This window comes from Vicia villosa, linkage group LG3, assembly GCF_029867415.1.
Source record: "Vicia villosa cultivar HV-30 ecotype Madison, WI linkage group LG3, Vvil1.0, whole genome shotgun sequence".
Lineage (NCBI taxonomy): Eukaryota > Viridiplantae > Streptophyta > Magnoliopsida > Fabales > Fabaceae > Vicia > Vicia villosa.
The window spans coordinates 150,829,857-150,845,706 of record NC_081182.1 but is presented as its reverse complement, the minus strand read 5'-3'; the positions used below and the strand labels follow the sequence as shown (position 1 = coordinate 150,845,706).

General features: G+C 36.3%; 1 pseudogene; it reads left to right on the top strand.

Annotated features, from left to right (window-relative positions):
• Positions 1 to 959: 959 nt before the first annotated feature.
• Positions 960 to 13,399, top strand: LOC131662509 (GDP-Man:Man(3)GlcNAc(2)-PP-Dol alpha-1,2-mannosyltransferase-like; annotated as a pseudogene).
• Positions 13,400 to 15,850: the final 2,451 nt, after the last annotated feature.

The following is a 15,850-nucleotide window of genomic DNA, read 5'->3' as shown; positions in this document are numbered from 1 at the left end:
CCTCGCTCTCCGCCATGGGATTCCCTCTAGCGCACATCTGGAGGGCCTGAAAACGACACTCCATGGTGCTCCCTCAAGGCTTAGGCACACATGATCGGAGCCTTGGTTTGGTCTACTTCTTCTTTTATTTATTTATTTGTTTATTTTGTGTTTTTGTTAATTTCTAATTTAATTTTTTACAAATAATTAACTTAGATTTTAATTTAGGCTTTTCTTAAATTTAAATTAGATTTTTATTTTTCAAATTTAGTTTTCTTTAATAATTTAAATTTAGGGTTTTATTTAAATTTAGGTTTTAGTTAATAATTTTTAATTTAGGTTTTTTTAGATTAATAGTAATTAATTTAGATTTAACTTAGGTTGTTATAATAATTTTACAATAAATTTTTTAGGGTAATTTGGATTAATTTAATTTTAGGTTTTATCACCAACCTTTACCCTTAACCCTTAAAAATGACACGTTAGGTAGGTGTTGTCCATCAACTGGAATTTTACCCTTAGGTTTGTCTTTAAGTTTTTTAGCCACTAATTTTTAAAATTGTTTTTGTTAACCTTTTGTTTTCTAACATTAATTTTATTTCTACCTATTTTTATTTTATAATGCCTTGCAGGGTTACCATCTACTTTATTATTTCTTATGGTTTTCCGCAAGTTTTTGCCTTATTATGTAACTGCCCCGAAGCCATGTAATAGACTTTAGGTTTATTTTCTGCCTTTTATTTTCTGCCCACAGGTCTTTATTGTAATAGCGCAGGAACTTTTAAATTATGCCATTATTTTTAATTGTTGTGGTTAGTAATCCTAGGGAGTGCAAGCCTGCTATTAAATTTAGTTTGCCTAAATTATCAGATAAATAAATTTAGTCTGCAGATTCATCTACAAAAGCTGGGGATAAAAATGGAAATTCCTGCAGGGTCTCCTTAACTTGGAAACTCCTTAACTTGTCTCCTAAAATAATTCGATTTTTTTCCTTTTTCTTCTTCTCGAAAACGTATTTTACAATTAATCTGCTTATCACGACTCTAACACAAACAATGACACGCCTATACCAACTCATCATCTCCTCACTTACACTCATCCCTACTGTAACACCCCCATTTCTATACTACACAAATCAGGCATACATTTGCATAAATCAGAGTAAAGAAGCATGCATCTCACGAGGGCGTTACACATATTTCAAAATAGAACAAATATTTTATCTTTAAACATGCAATGGTCATTTCCAAATAACACGGGAATTTAAAACAACATGCAAACCACAGCGGAATAATCATCTCATCAAATAAATGGCAAAATAGGATGATTCCCATACATCATCCACCATGTCTCAACATCTTGGCTCAAGGCCACATATTAACCAGAATAACATATTCAAATACGAATACAATATGAGTAAACAAATATCTCATAACATCGAGTCATAAAAAAAAATATAAAACCCAACTCCCATGTGTTACATATGACCAGAGCACAAGTGACTACTTAGTCACGACACCCTACTAGAGATCTAAATCTCGACGCTAAGCCTCCTTCGAAGCATCACAATCCATGAAACCTGCACGTTACCAACAAAGGATAACATTCAAACAGAAGGGTGAGAATTCAACTTCTTATAGAAAACATGATAATGGGAAATGTAAAACACAATAAGAATACATTTCAAGAATTCATCACTCTTCACATAAACATGCATCATATGCCATTAATCAAGATTCACATATTCATGTTATACTACTTAGCTCATTCAATCCTAAGTGATCAAACATGATTCACATATTCACATGTATATACATATATCATTAATACATATAAGTTCACATATATATCACATGTGCTCCAAATCACATATATCACATTCATAACACAACAACAATTCATATAAAATGAGTCACCAAATTCACTTATCACATCTTATACACACATAACAATCACATAATTGCATACATTCAAACATCACATAACACCAATGTGACTCAATGCAAGACATGTGACTCTATGCATGTGGTACCCAATGTGAATCCAATGTTTCATCGCTTTCCGATTCAATGTTTAGAATCCAAGCCACGCTCCCGATCCGGACAAGATCAAAGCCAACACGCCTATTTCCAATTAAGGATCACGTCTGCTACGCCTGTTTCCATTCAAGGATCAACGTCTCTTACCATGTGAACCCAAGTTTCACCGCTTCCACCATAAAGCCGACCATGCTATGAATGTATGTACAATTACCAACAATTTATGCAATTGAGATTATCTCATCAATCTTAACTTACCGCATACCACAATAATCCAACTCTATGAATTATCCGCCAATTGTACACCACATTCACAACACAATTAACAATTACAACAAGGCATAACAACCATCATATATCCAGTCACAATCATCATGAATATATTACCACACATCTTACCAATAGTTGTTATTCATTACATACCAAAACGTAACGCACATAAAAGCATTTACATGTATTCAATCCACATCTCAATACATACACCTTAAAATGATCATTATCAATAAGACACATTCAAATAGTACATATAAATGTATATTTATATTCATTATAACATATCATGGATATCACATCACTTAACACATATATGAATATTAACCACAAGTCTTATTTCTTAATACACATATAAGTAATCACATGTTATCCATATATTAACATCCAATTTAAACTATTCCACATCAACTAGCATTTAGAATTCAAACACATAAATCGCGGTTATCATATCACATAATACATCCATGAACATTGATCATGCACAATTCATCCATAACATACACATATAGGTAAATTTTATTCTCAATTATCATCATAATTTATAAAACAAGTGTCAATCCATTCTATCCTATAATATAGACAATCTCATTAGCTTCCCAACGCGTCGAACGGCGCATAAAACGGAGTTACGGATCAAAAGTTATGGCCTTCCAAAGTTTGGAAAAAGTTCTGTAAAACAGGGTTCGCAGCGCCAACAAAGTTCGCGGCGCGAACTGAGCGAATTCAAAAATCCCTAACTTTCTGCCAAGCAGTTCGCGGCGCCAACAAAGTTCGCGGCGCGAACTGAGCAGATCCAGTTTTTCCCAAGTTTCTGCCAAGAGGTTCGCGGCGCGCACAAGGGGTCGCGGCGCGAACTGGCGATTTCAGAAACTCCAAACTCAGAAAACAGCATACGAAACCCATCCAAAAACCCCCAAACTTAACTCAATCAAGTAGGAAAACACCAAGCATCACGAATATCAACAGAATACATGTTATAGACACAATTATAACACATCCCAAATCATCAATTCATGCATTTGTTCATAAACCCTAACATTTCTATGTTTCCATGAAATTGCAAAGATGAAGAGATAATCACAACAACACACATTACCCAATCATATAGTCTATAAGAACTTGTATTCAAACCCTTACCTCTTGAATTTCTCCTTCTAACTTCAAGAAATCTACAATCCTCTTCTCTTCTCTCTTCTACTCTTTTGCCTCTTTTCTCTTCTCTACTTTCTCTCTAGCCTCTTTCTCCAAAATGAATGTTATGAGAACTAACCTAATTTCTCTCTTACTATCTTTCTCACATAAATGGGCTTAACCCACAAACTATTCTTTCTAACTAAATTAGGCCCCTCAACTAATATCTCATAATATTACTAATAATTCAATTAATCCAATTAGCACAAATCTCAAATTAAATAATATCATACTAAATAATTGAATAACATGAAAAATTAGTAAAACACCAAATAAAACTAATTAAATAAATAGCTAATAAAATCGGGATGTTACAACTCTCCCCCACTTAAAAGATTTTCGTCCTCGAAAATTCTCTTCAAGCAACTAACCCCAAGTACAAATCCTTTATTCCACCTTCAAGTACTTTCTCTTCTAATCTCAAATCACTCCGCAAACTTCTTCAAAATCCAAAAGAAAACTTCGGAGTTTTATCCAAAACAATACTTGACGGAATACCATGCAGACACACAATTCTCTCGATGTACAACTTAGCAAGTCTTTCCATCAAATAATCCATCCTTATCGGAATAAAATGAACACATTTGTCCGTCTATCCATAATAATCCAAATCGCTTCACCATTACTCGACGTTCTCGGCAAACCTGAAACAAAATCCGTAGAAATACGATCCCACTCCCACTCGGGAATAGATAACTGTTGTACCAACTAAACGGTTTTTGATGCTCAATCTTTGACTTTTGACAAGTCAAACATGAATAAACAAATTCCGCTATATCTTTCTTCATACTTTACCACTAAACAATTTTCCTCAAATCTTGTTACATTTTTGTAGCATTATGATGTATGCTCAAATCATTACGATGTCCTTCATTTCAAAATTCTCTTATCCAACTTCGAAGTATCAGAAATGCAAACTCGATCACGACCTTTCATGACTCTAATCTCGTCAATCCGAAAGTGATTACCTTTACCTTGATTAATCAATGTCATCTCGTTAACCAATTGCAATCCAATTTCTGACTCTCTCTAATCTCGTTAAGAACGCCAGAAGCAGGCTTCAACATACTAAGCTTAACGCAAGAAGACGTCGCTTCACAACCAATCTCATATCTCGAAAACTGTTCCAACAAATTTCAACTCTTGAATCCTCAACATAGAAATATGCAATGATTCCCTACTCAATGCATCGGCTACAACGTTTTCTTTTCCAAGATGGTAATTCAAACCAAAATCCTAATCTCTCAAGAATCTAACCATCTTCTTTACCTCATTCTCGACTCTTGTAGTCACTATGCGCCTCAATTTGATCCAAACAATAATGCCTCCAAAGTTTCAAAACAAACACAACGGCGGCCAACTCTAAATCATGTGTCGGATAATTCCTCTCATGAACTTTAAGTTGCCTCGAAGCATAAGCTACCACTTTCCCTTTTTCTCAAAACACCTCCCAAACCCAACAATAGAGTATCACAATACACCACAAACAGTTCAAACGGATCCGGCAAAATCAAAATAGGAGCAGAAGTCAACCTTCTATTAAGCTCTTGAAAATTCGATTCACATTGCAAAGTCCAAATGAAAGCTTGTCCTTTCCTAGTCAACAACGTCAACGGCAAAGATAACTTAGAAAATCCTTCAATGAACTTCCTATAATAACCAGCCAAACCAAGAAAACTTCTAATCTCAGAAACAGACTTAGGAGTTTCCCATTGAGATATAGCCTCAATCTTCGACGGGTCAACAGAAATACCTCCACTAGAATCACATGGCCAAGAAAACTCACTTCCTTTAACTAAAATTCGCACTTAGAAAACTTAGCAAACAACCTCTTCTCTTTCAACACCGACAACACAATTCTCAAATGCTCAGCATAATCATCGCCACTCTTAGAATCAAAACATCCTCAAAACATTACCTCATTAGGACATTCCTTCTTCTTACTTGATAAAATAAGTGCAAATCTATAACCATACACTTAGACAAATGAACCTCTTCTCAACAACTCCTCAATTCGACTCTTCAACCTCTCCTTAGTCACTTTACAAAATACCAAATTAGCAAGAGAAGTTTATCTCGTCCAATACGATCTCGTTTTCTATCAACAATAGATTAAGGGTGATCAAGTCCTCAATTTGTCAATAGACAGTCGAAAATCATAATGAAACATAAACCATCGTTACTAAACCATAATAGTGTTCCTTCAGAACTCACACTCGAAATTACTTAACACACTAAGATCCAAAATCCTCTTAAGATTACAATTACTTTCTTCAACTCCAAAAAATTTATACCAAAATTCTCATCAACTTGCTCTAACAAAATGAACTAAATCAAATCAATTCCCAAAATATCTACCAAGGATACTCAACAGACAATTCAAACACACATAAGAAGTTGAAACAAAACTCATAGCAAGCGTATCAATAACCATACTTCCACGCATATCAGATAACACAAGATTCAACCTCTTAGCACAATCCAAAGAAATAAGCGAATACGTTGCACCATTATCAATAATAAAGCACGTACCTCATATTAGCTTATCCTTAGTAGTGGTCTTAGCACCAGACAACACAAGTACTCCCCCACTCGCTTGTTCCTTCTTCGGTTTGTCACATTTGGTACTAATGTGACCTTGCTCTCCACAGTTGTAGCAAGTTACCCTCGAACCCTCTCTACAATTAGCAGCTATGTGGCCTGGCCTGCCACACTTGAAACAAGTAGTAACCTCTTTACACTCAGCAACACGATGACCTTCAACATCACATTTGAAACACTTAAGTGGAGTAGGAGTCCCTCCCCCACTTAGCTTCTTGCCAAAACCAGATTGTTTCCTCTTGACATCATAAGGTCTCCCACTGGATTGTTCTCTTTCTCGTTTCAACTCTAGAAACTCCACTTCTTTCTTCCCACGCACATCTTCTGGAAAATAGTTTTCCAAAAATGCATCACGAAAAAGAGTCCAAGTGACTTCAATACCTTCTCTTTCAAATCTCTGCACAATATTACTCCACCAATCGTCAGCTCCTTTCGTCAGCATGTGAGTACCCAACTGCACCTTCTGTACATCCGTACAAATCATGATTTGAAAAATCTTTTCCATTTCTCTCATCCATGCATGTGCTTTGTCCGGTCCATACTTTCCTTCAAAAGTCGGCGGATTGCACCTTAGGAAGTCTCCAAAAGCACAGAACTCATCCTTCCCTCCATAACCGGCATTCTCTTGCGGCACTTGTCCAATCGCACCAGTCCACCTCATCACTGCCTCAACATTAATGCTAACATTCCTTCCTGCAGCCATTATCCTAAGGCATCCAACGACCAACAAACAACAGTATCGATTGTGTCAGATACACAAATCCAATACAAAAGGATAGGAAAAAATAAATGACCTGGCCAACTGACCGACCGTGCTCTGATACCACTATGTAACACCCCCATTTCTATACTACACAAATCAGGCATACATTTGCATAAATCAGAGTAAAGAAGCATGCATCTCACGAGGGCGTTACACATATTTCAAAATAGAACAAATATTTTATCTTTAAACATGCAATGGTCATTTCCAAATAACACGGGAATTTAAAACAACATGCAAACCACAGCGGAATAATCATCTCATCAAATAAATGGCAAAATAGGATGATTCCCATACATCATCCACCATGTCTCAACATCTTGGCTCAAGGCCACATATTAACCAGAATAACATATTCAAATACGAATACAATATGAGCAAACAAATATCTCATAACATCGAGTCATAAAAAAAAAATATAAAACCCAACTCCCATGTGTTACATATGACCAGAGCACAAGTGACTACTTAGTCACGACACCCTACTAGAGATCTAAATCTCGACGCTAAGCCTCCTTCGAAGCATCACAATCCATGAAACCTGCACGTTACCAACAAAGGATAACATTCAAACAGAAGGGTGAGAATTCAACTTCTTATAGAAAACATGATAATGGGAAATGTAAAACACAATAAGAATACATTTCAAGAATTCATCACTCTTCACATAAACATGCATCATATGCCATTAATCAAGATTCACATATTCATGTTATACTACTTAGCTCATTCAATCCTAAGTGATCAAACATGATTCACATATTCACATATATATACATATATCATTAATACATATAAGTTCACATATATATCACATGTGCTCCAAATCACATATATCACATTCATAACACAACAACAATTCATATAAAATGAGTCACCAAATTCACTTATCACATCTTATACACACATAACAATCACATAATTGCATACATTCAAACATCACATAACACCAATGTGACTCAATGCAAGACATGTGACTCTATGCATGTGGTACCCAATGTGAATCCAGTGTTTCACCGCTTTCCGATTCAATGTTTAGAATCCAAGCCACGCTCCCGATCCGGACAAGATCAAAGCCAACACGCCTATTTCCAATTAAGGATCACGTCTGCTACGCCTGTTTCCATTCAAGGATCAACGTCTCTTACCATGTGAACCCAAGTTTCACTGCTTCCACCATAAAGCCGACCATGCTATGAATGTATGTACAATTACCAACAATTTATGCAATTAAGATTATCTCATCAATCTTAACTTACCGCATACCACAATAATCCAACTCTATGAATTATCCGCCAATTGTACACCACATTCACAACACAATTAACAATTACAACAAGGCATAACAACCATCATATATCCAGTCACAATCATCATGAATATATTACCACACATCTTACCAATAGTTGTTATTCATTACATACCAAAACGTAACGCACATAAAAGCATTTACATGTATTCAATCCACATCTCAATACATACACCTTAAAATGATCATTATCAATAAGACACATTCAAATAGTACATATAAATGTATATTTATATTCATTATAACATATCATGGATATCACATCACTTAACACATATATGAATATTAACCACAAGTCTTATTTCATAATACACACATAAGTAATCACATGTTATCCATATATTAACATCCAATTTAAACTATTCCACATCAACTAGTATTTAGAATTCAATCACATAAATCGCGGTTATCATATCACATAATACATCCATGAACATTGATCATGCACAATTCATCCATAACATACACATATAGGTAAATGTTATTCTCAATTATCATCATAATTTATAAAACAAGTGTCAATCCATTCTATCCTATCATATAGACAATCTCATTAGCTTCCCAACGCTTCGAACGGCGCATAAAATGGAGTTACGGATCAAAAGTTATGGCCTTTCAAAGTTTGGAAAAAGTTCTGTAAAACAGGGTTTGCGGCGCGAACTGAGCTAATTCAAAAATCCCTAACTTTCTGCCAAGCAGTTCGGGGAGCCAACAAAGTTCGCGGCGCGAACTGAGCAGATCCAGTTTTTCCCAAGTTTCTGCCAAGAGGTTCGCGGCGCGCACAAGGGGTCGCGGCGCGAACTGGCGATTTCAGAAACCCCAAACTCAGAAAACAGCTTACGAAACCCATCCAAAAACCCCCAAACTTAACTCAATCAAGTTGGAAAACACCAAGCATCACGAATATCAACAGAATACATGTTATAGACACAATTATAACACATTCCAAATCATCAATTCATGCATTTGTTCATAAACCCTAACATTTTTATGTTTCCATGAAATTGCAAAGATGAAGAGATAATCACAACAACACACATTACCCAATCATATAGTCTATAAGAACTTGTATTCAAACCCTTACCTCTTGAATTTCTCCTTCTAACTTCAAGAAATCTACAATCCTCTTCTCTTCTCTCTTCTACTCTTTTGCCTCTTTTCTCTTCTCTACTTTCTCTCTAGCCTCTTTCTCCAAAATGAATGTTATGAGAACTAACCTAATTTCTCTCTTACTATCTTTCTCACATAAATGGGCTTAACCCACAATCTATTCTTTCTAACTAAATTAGGCCCATCAACTAATATCTCATAATATTACTAATAATTCAATTAATCCAATTAGCTTAAATCTCAAATTAAATAATATCATACTAAATAATTGAATAACATGAATAATTAGTAAAACACCAAATAAAACTAATTAAATAAATAGCTATGGGATGTTACACCTACCAAAATACTCAAACTCTGCTTTTTCGCAATCAACGCTGGACAAAACAGGAAAACCGCCGTCGGATTCTTCCATCCATACACCAACGACGGCGTCGGCGGAGAAAGGGTTCTATGGTGCACCGTCAAAGCTATCCAGGAAGAGAATCCCGACATTTAATGCCTTGTCTATACTGGAGATCACGATGCTACACCTCCGTCGTTGTTCAATCGCGCACTTGATCGATTTGGTGTTACCCTTTTATCCCATCCTAAGGTACTTGGATTTTTTTCTGATTTTTTTCTTTTCTGAATTCTGTCATATGGGTTTTGTGTTATTTTGCCTTTCTGCAATTGGGGTTTAGTAAAGTTTCATCGTTTTTAGTTTTGTAACAATTTTGATTCATGTTATGCTTATTGGGTTGCGACCATTTTGTGTGATGATGAAATGAGACATAATTAATTAGCTTTAGTGTATGCATGGTTTAACGTTTGGAGCTCACATAATTGATTTTGGATGTGTAAAATTGATGTTGACATATTCGGTTGCCCTCGACTAAAATTGATTTTGCCTTCCTGACTCTACTTGATGATATGATTTGTAGCTTTTGAGTCTAAACGTAATATTTACATTAAATTATAATGTTCAGCTCACTTTTGCAAAATTTATCCGGACGTAACTCACTTTTAATCGGAATCAATTTACTCAAACGGGGCTTATTGGCATATTTAGCACATGCTAGGGTGTAACTCAACTGTGGTTGTTGTTGAAGATGTTAATTCATCATGGAAAAAAAGGCTTTTTTATTTGCTTATATGAAGTAAATGAACATCGTTTAAATGGTAAAGAGCTCTTATTTAGGAACTTGTTATGCTGAAAAATCGTAATAACCTTTGTCTTTTTGTTATCCACACAACACAATTCACAGGTGATTCATTTGTACAAGAGGAAGTTGATTGAAGAAACGACTTATCCACACTTTACTATGATTGGTCAAAGTCTAGGTTCTTCGTATCTTGCATGGGAAGCTTTGTGCAAGTTTACCCCTTCCTATTACTTTGATACAAGTGGATATGCTTTTACATATCCAGTCGCTAGGTTGTTTGGATGCAAAGTTATTTGCTATAAACACTACCCTACTATCAGTTTAGACATGCTATCTCGTGTTCGTCAACGCAGCTCCATGTATAATAATGTTGCATTGGTTGCAAAAAGGTTTGATTTTCAATAATTGGATTCTTTTCATGCTTTTTCTGTCATCTAATTTAAATCATACTTTTTCAATAGTCTAGAAATATTGATCTTAATATCATAGCTTATCCAAATTGTTTAAATAATCTGAGAGCTGTTTTCTGGCAGTGTTTGGCTTTCTCGGTGCAAAATAATCTATTACACGATCTTCAACTGGCTGTATGGGGTTGTTGGATCTTGCGCACATATAGCTATGGTGAATTCATCTTGGACCAAAGACCATATTGAAAAGCTTTGGGGAGTTCCAGACCGGATTAAGCGAGTTTGTCCTCCTTGTGATACTTCAGGACTTCTGGTATATTGTTGGTATGTTGTTCTGCGAGTAGTTAAAAAAATTCTCTACTACTATTTTCATTCTAATATCAATAAAGTATTATTTATATGAATTGCAATTGTTTGAGTTTCTTTTCATCTAAAATCTCTAATTTCGCTTACGGTTCAATTGGTCCATATCATACACACACACGCACATACATACACACGTGCATATACATACACACGTGCATTACATTGTATGGTAATTACCAGTTGATTTCTAATAGATTAGCAATATGGGCAGGTTCTTCCCTTGGAAAGATCGGCTGAAATTCCTGTAGTCTGTTGCACAATTTCGACCACAGAAGGTAGGCATACTCCTATCAACCTTGTTAATGGAAGGTACAACCATTTTGGTGGCTTATTTTGCCCTATGTTGATTACATAAACTTTACATGATTTGATTTATTGCAGGCTCACGGTCTCCAACTTGAGGCCTTTTCAGTTGCCATTAAGAGATTAGATTCTGGCTTGCCGAAACCTAAGCTCCAGTTTGTCGGCAGCTGTAGAAATAAATCAGATGAAGATAGACTACAAATCTTAAAAGAAAAAGCAATTGAGCTGCATGTGAATGAACAATTGGAATTCCACAAGAATGTAACATACAAGTTAGTACCAGTGGCTTTTTTTTTCTTTGATATTTTAATGATCCCAAACACTTTCTCTTCAAACTAAAATGTTACAAATTTTGTTCTGTGTTTTATTTATATACTTTTAGAACCTTAATTTTAAATGCATTCTTACTTTCACATTTGATCATTGCCTCAACCAACAGAGATTTGGTGGGACTTTTAGGCGGTGCTGTTGCTGGGATCCATTCCATGACAGATGAGCACTTTGGGATTAGTGTTGTAAAAAATATGGCTGCCGGTGTCATGCCGATTGGTAGGTGATAGAAATTAAACCTTTACATGTAAATATACTTTATTTTCTCTGCAATGCGTTTACATATATCGACACTATTCTTGCATTGTAGGTTATAGAAAAAAACAATTGTGCGTTTTACATATATGAGATGGAGAGAGAGGGAGGGAGGGAGGGAATTGATGGAGTTGAAGCTACAGGAGTAAATCAAAAGGATCAAAATAATGGTTATGTGGTTGTTGTGAAAGTTAAAGGTGAAGCTAATGAAAAAGACAAATCTTCATCTCATTAAAATAATGAATTGTTTGATCAGCCAGAGGGTGGTGCCAATGCACTAAATATTAACAGGTACCTGAACCCTTCTGCATTAACTTTTGCTAGTTTAGGCTTTACATAATGTATATATTTCATGAAGTTTTGCTGAGAATTTATTTTGATGAAGTTTTGAGCTTTCCTCACTTTTACATAGAAATTTATTGTCAGAGTGTACTGTACTGTACTCCTAGATATTTTGAATGACTTATAAATTACATTTTGGTTCTAGCTTTGGTGTTTCTCCTTTTTAAGATTTACATTATAACTCTCTGATGCTTCTAACTGATCTCCTCTAGTGGGACAAAGCTTTTGTTCTTATTTTCTCGATTTGATTCTATTTCTAAATTTTTTCAAACATCATATCAGTTGTTTCAGCTTCCTCTTATTGCATACGTTCTCATTCATCGATTAACAATAGGGTGGTCTGAAATTGTTTTGTTGTTCTTTGCAGCTTAAGATTTCTTCTTCACAGCACAGCCCTATCTGAGAACAATAAACAGATGACTGAGATACAAATGTTTGAGAGTAAAGAGCTTAGTGGTACTGACGCTTTTGTAGAAAACCTGATTAAAAAAAGCCTCGCTAAGCTTGAAGAAGAGGAACTGAGTTCGAACTATTTTGTAAGATGGGAATAGGTGCGTGCTGAGTACAACATTTGCAAGACCAAAACAGTACAGACAAAGATAAGAAACCATCTTTGGAGAAGGCTAACAATGAAATGAAGGTTGAGGGTCTTGGGAAATGGTAGGTATGGTAAGTATTATGAGAGAAAACGTATGAAGGGGAGAGAAAGAGAATAGGACAAAATAGTTGGTTATTAGTGGCACATGGGTAAGACAGCTGGCAACAGCTGTATGGTGAGAGAAGCTAGTAGATGTCAATAAATGATTGAGCACTCAATCATTAGAAGATACGCAGAATTTAGTGGAGTGTGATCCCTAGGAGAGTACAGGCCTCTCAAAGTGCCTTCTTATCTTTTTCTTTTATTCATTCTGCAATCTGTACTGTTCTTACAGCTAGATCCCGTTTGATCTCTAGCTCAGTATTAATCAAATCAGTCCTTTTCTTTACATTCTTCTATATTTTGCTATTTCTGTAATTATATACTAAATTGGTTCTATCAATTTGGTATCTAGAGCCTTGGTTTTCGACTGCGCAGTGGATGGTTGTTACACGAAAGATCATGGAAAACCGTGTAGACACCATAGAGCAGAGGATGAACAACTTTGAGGGAACCATCGATCAAATACGATAGATCATGGAGGAGCAACAGGCGAGGCTGCAGGTTACGATGGAGCAGATTAGGCAACTGATTCAGGAGCATCCGGATTGGAATCGGAGAGGATCCGATGACGAGGAAGAAGAGAGTGTAAGGAGTATCTTCTCTCGTGAATCCAGACCCAGAAATCATCGTCATCACAGCGGAAATGGGTGGCGAGGGTTGGGAAGTAGGCGAAGGTTGGAAATACCCATTTTTAAAGGGGATGATGCTTACGGATGGTTGGTTCGGGTCGAGAGGTATTTTCACCTCAATGGGGTGAGAGTGTGTGATAAGCTTGACGCAGTGGTGCTCGCAATGGAAGAAAAAGCCCTGAACTGGTACCAATGGTGGGAGGAGCAGGCACCATTGAGGACTTGGGAGGAGTTCAAGGTGGCGGTGATGAGGAGGTTCCAACCGGGTTTACTGCATCGGTCTTAAAGATTCAGCCTTATAAAATGAAAAAACTAGCCAAGAGATTGAATCAAAAACTAGCCATCCAAAACTGGTAACTATAGAATTTTATTTCATTGGTTGGCTGCAAGTCTTTCTTGTTAATATGACCCCTGTAGTTTTATGCTATCATTACGGATGCATTACAGGTAGCAGATTTTTGCTCCTTGGAACTTTCTCCAGTTGATGGTCGAAAGCTAACTGATTTTATGCATACTAGGGGTCTGCGAATGCCATCTTTTGGACTTGTTGTAAGTGATATGAACTTTATTTACTTGTCCTCCTTGTTGTCAAATAGAGTGTTCCCTTTTCACGCTTCTTCTATCGTCCACATTCACAAACTGGCATTTGACAGTGTTTCATTGACTTCTGTATAATAGCACACTAGCTCTGAAAATATGCATTTAGGAATTGTAATTGTAAATGTTGGCCTTTCTGTAAATGTCGACAGTGTTTCATTCGACAGTGATTCTGTTTTAATTTTATGATAATATATGTGAGCTTTTCCATGATATAATGTTTGCATTTTGCTTATCTTCACAGGTCAACCTTTCTGAAAAACTTTCACATGTACAATCACTCTGCATTCATGAAATGATAGTTCGAGCTTTCAAGCACATCCTGAGGCCGTTATTTCCGTAGAGCAGTATGGGAGTGTGACAGCTCAAAAAGCTCTGGTCCCGATGGAGTAAACTTAGGGTTCGTGAAAGAATTCTGAGATGATGTTAAACTGGATTTTATTAAAGTCTTGGAAGAGTTCCATAAACACGGAAAGATGGTTAGAGGGGTGAATTCCTCATTTATTGTGCTAATTCCAAAGAAGAAGAATCCAACAAAACTGGAACACTTTCGACCAATTTCGTTGATCGGATGCATATATAAAATAATTGCTAAGATATTAGCAAACAGGTTGAGGAAAGTGATGGGATCAATTATATCAGACACTCAAACGGCTTTCATTTCAGGGAGACAGATTATGGACGGCATTCTAATCGCTAATGAGATAGTGGATGAGGCAAAACAAAAGAAAAAAGAAGTGGTGTTGTTTAAGGTGGACTTCGAAAAGGCATACGACACGGTGGATTGGACATTTTTAGAGGATGTGATGGCTAAAATGGGGTTCCATGTGAAATGGAGGAGATGGATTTTAGAATGTTTGCAACCGTCAAAAGTCTTGTGTCTAGTCTGGCGGCTTTTTCACAATAGGCTGCCAGCTAAAGATAATTTAGTTAAAAGAGGTGTCTTAGTGCAGGATAGTATCATGTGCGTGAGAGGTTGTGATGCGATAGAAACGGGTATTCACCTCTTCTTCGAGTGTCCTATTTTTGCAGGCTTGTGGTTTCGCGTTCTCAGATGGTTTGGTATGGCAGCGGTTCTGTCAAATGATGGCTGGGAGCATTTTGATCAATTTGGTGCGCTCGTCGCTAATGTAAGAAGTACAGTTTTAAGAGTTAGAACGGTTTGGTTTGCTTGCATTTGGATTATCTAGAAAACAAGAAATTTTGTTATCTTCAAGAACAAGGCAGCAACACTGGATCAAATGTTTGAAAGAGTCCAAAGGCTGTCCTGGTTCTGGTTGAGCAACAAGTATAAATCTCTTCGATGCAATGTACAGCAGTGGCATATGGACCCTTGGATAATTCTCAGATAGGTTTTCGAACTATGATCTCGGTATTGCACTGTGCATCGGCAGAAGGCGATGAGTTTGAAGTCCAGGTTTCGTGAAGAGCTGCTCGTTAGGTTCTGTCTTTGGTTCTGTCTTTGATTATTCGTGATAAGTTGAGGTGCAATGTATCTGGCCTAAGTGTAC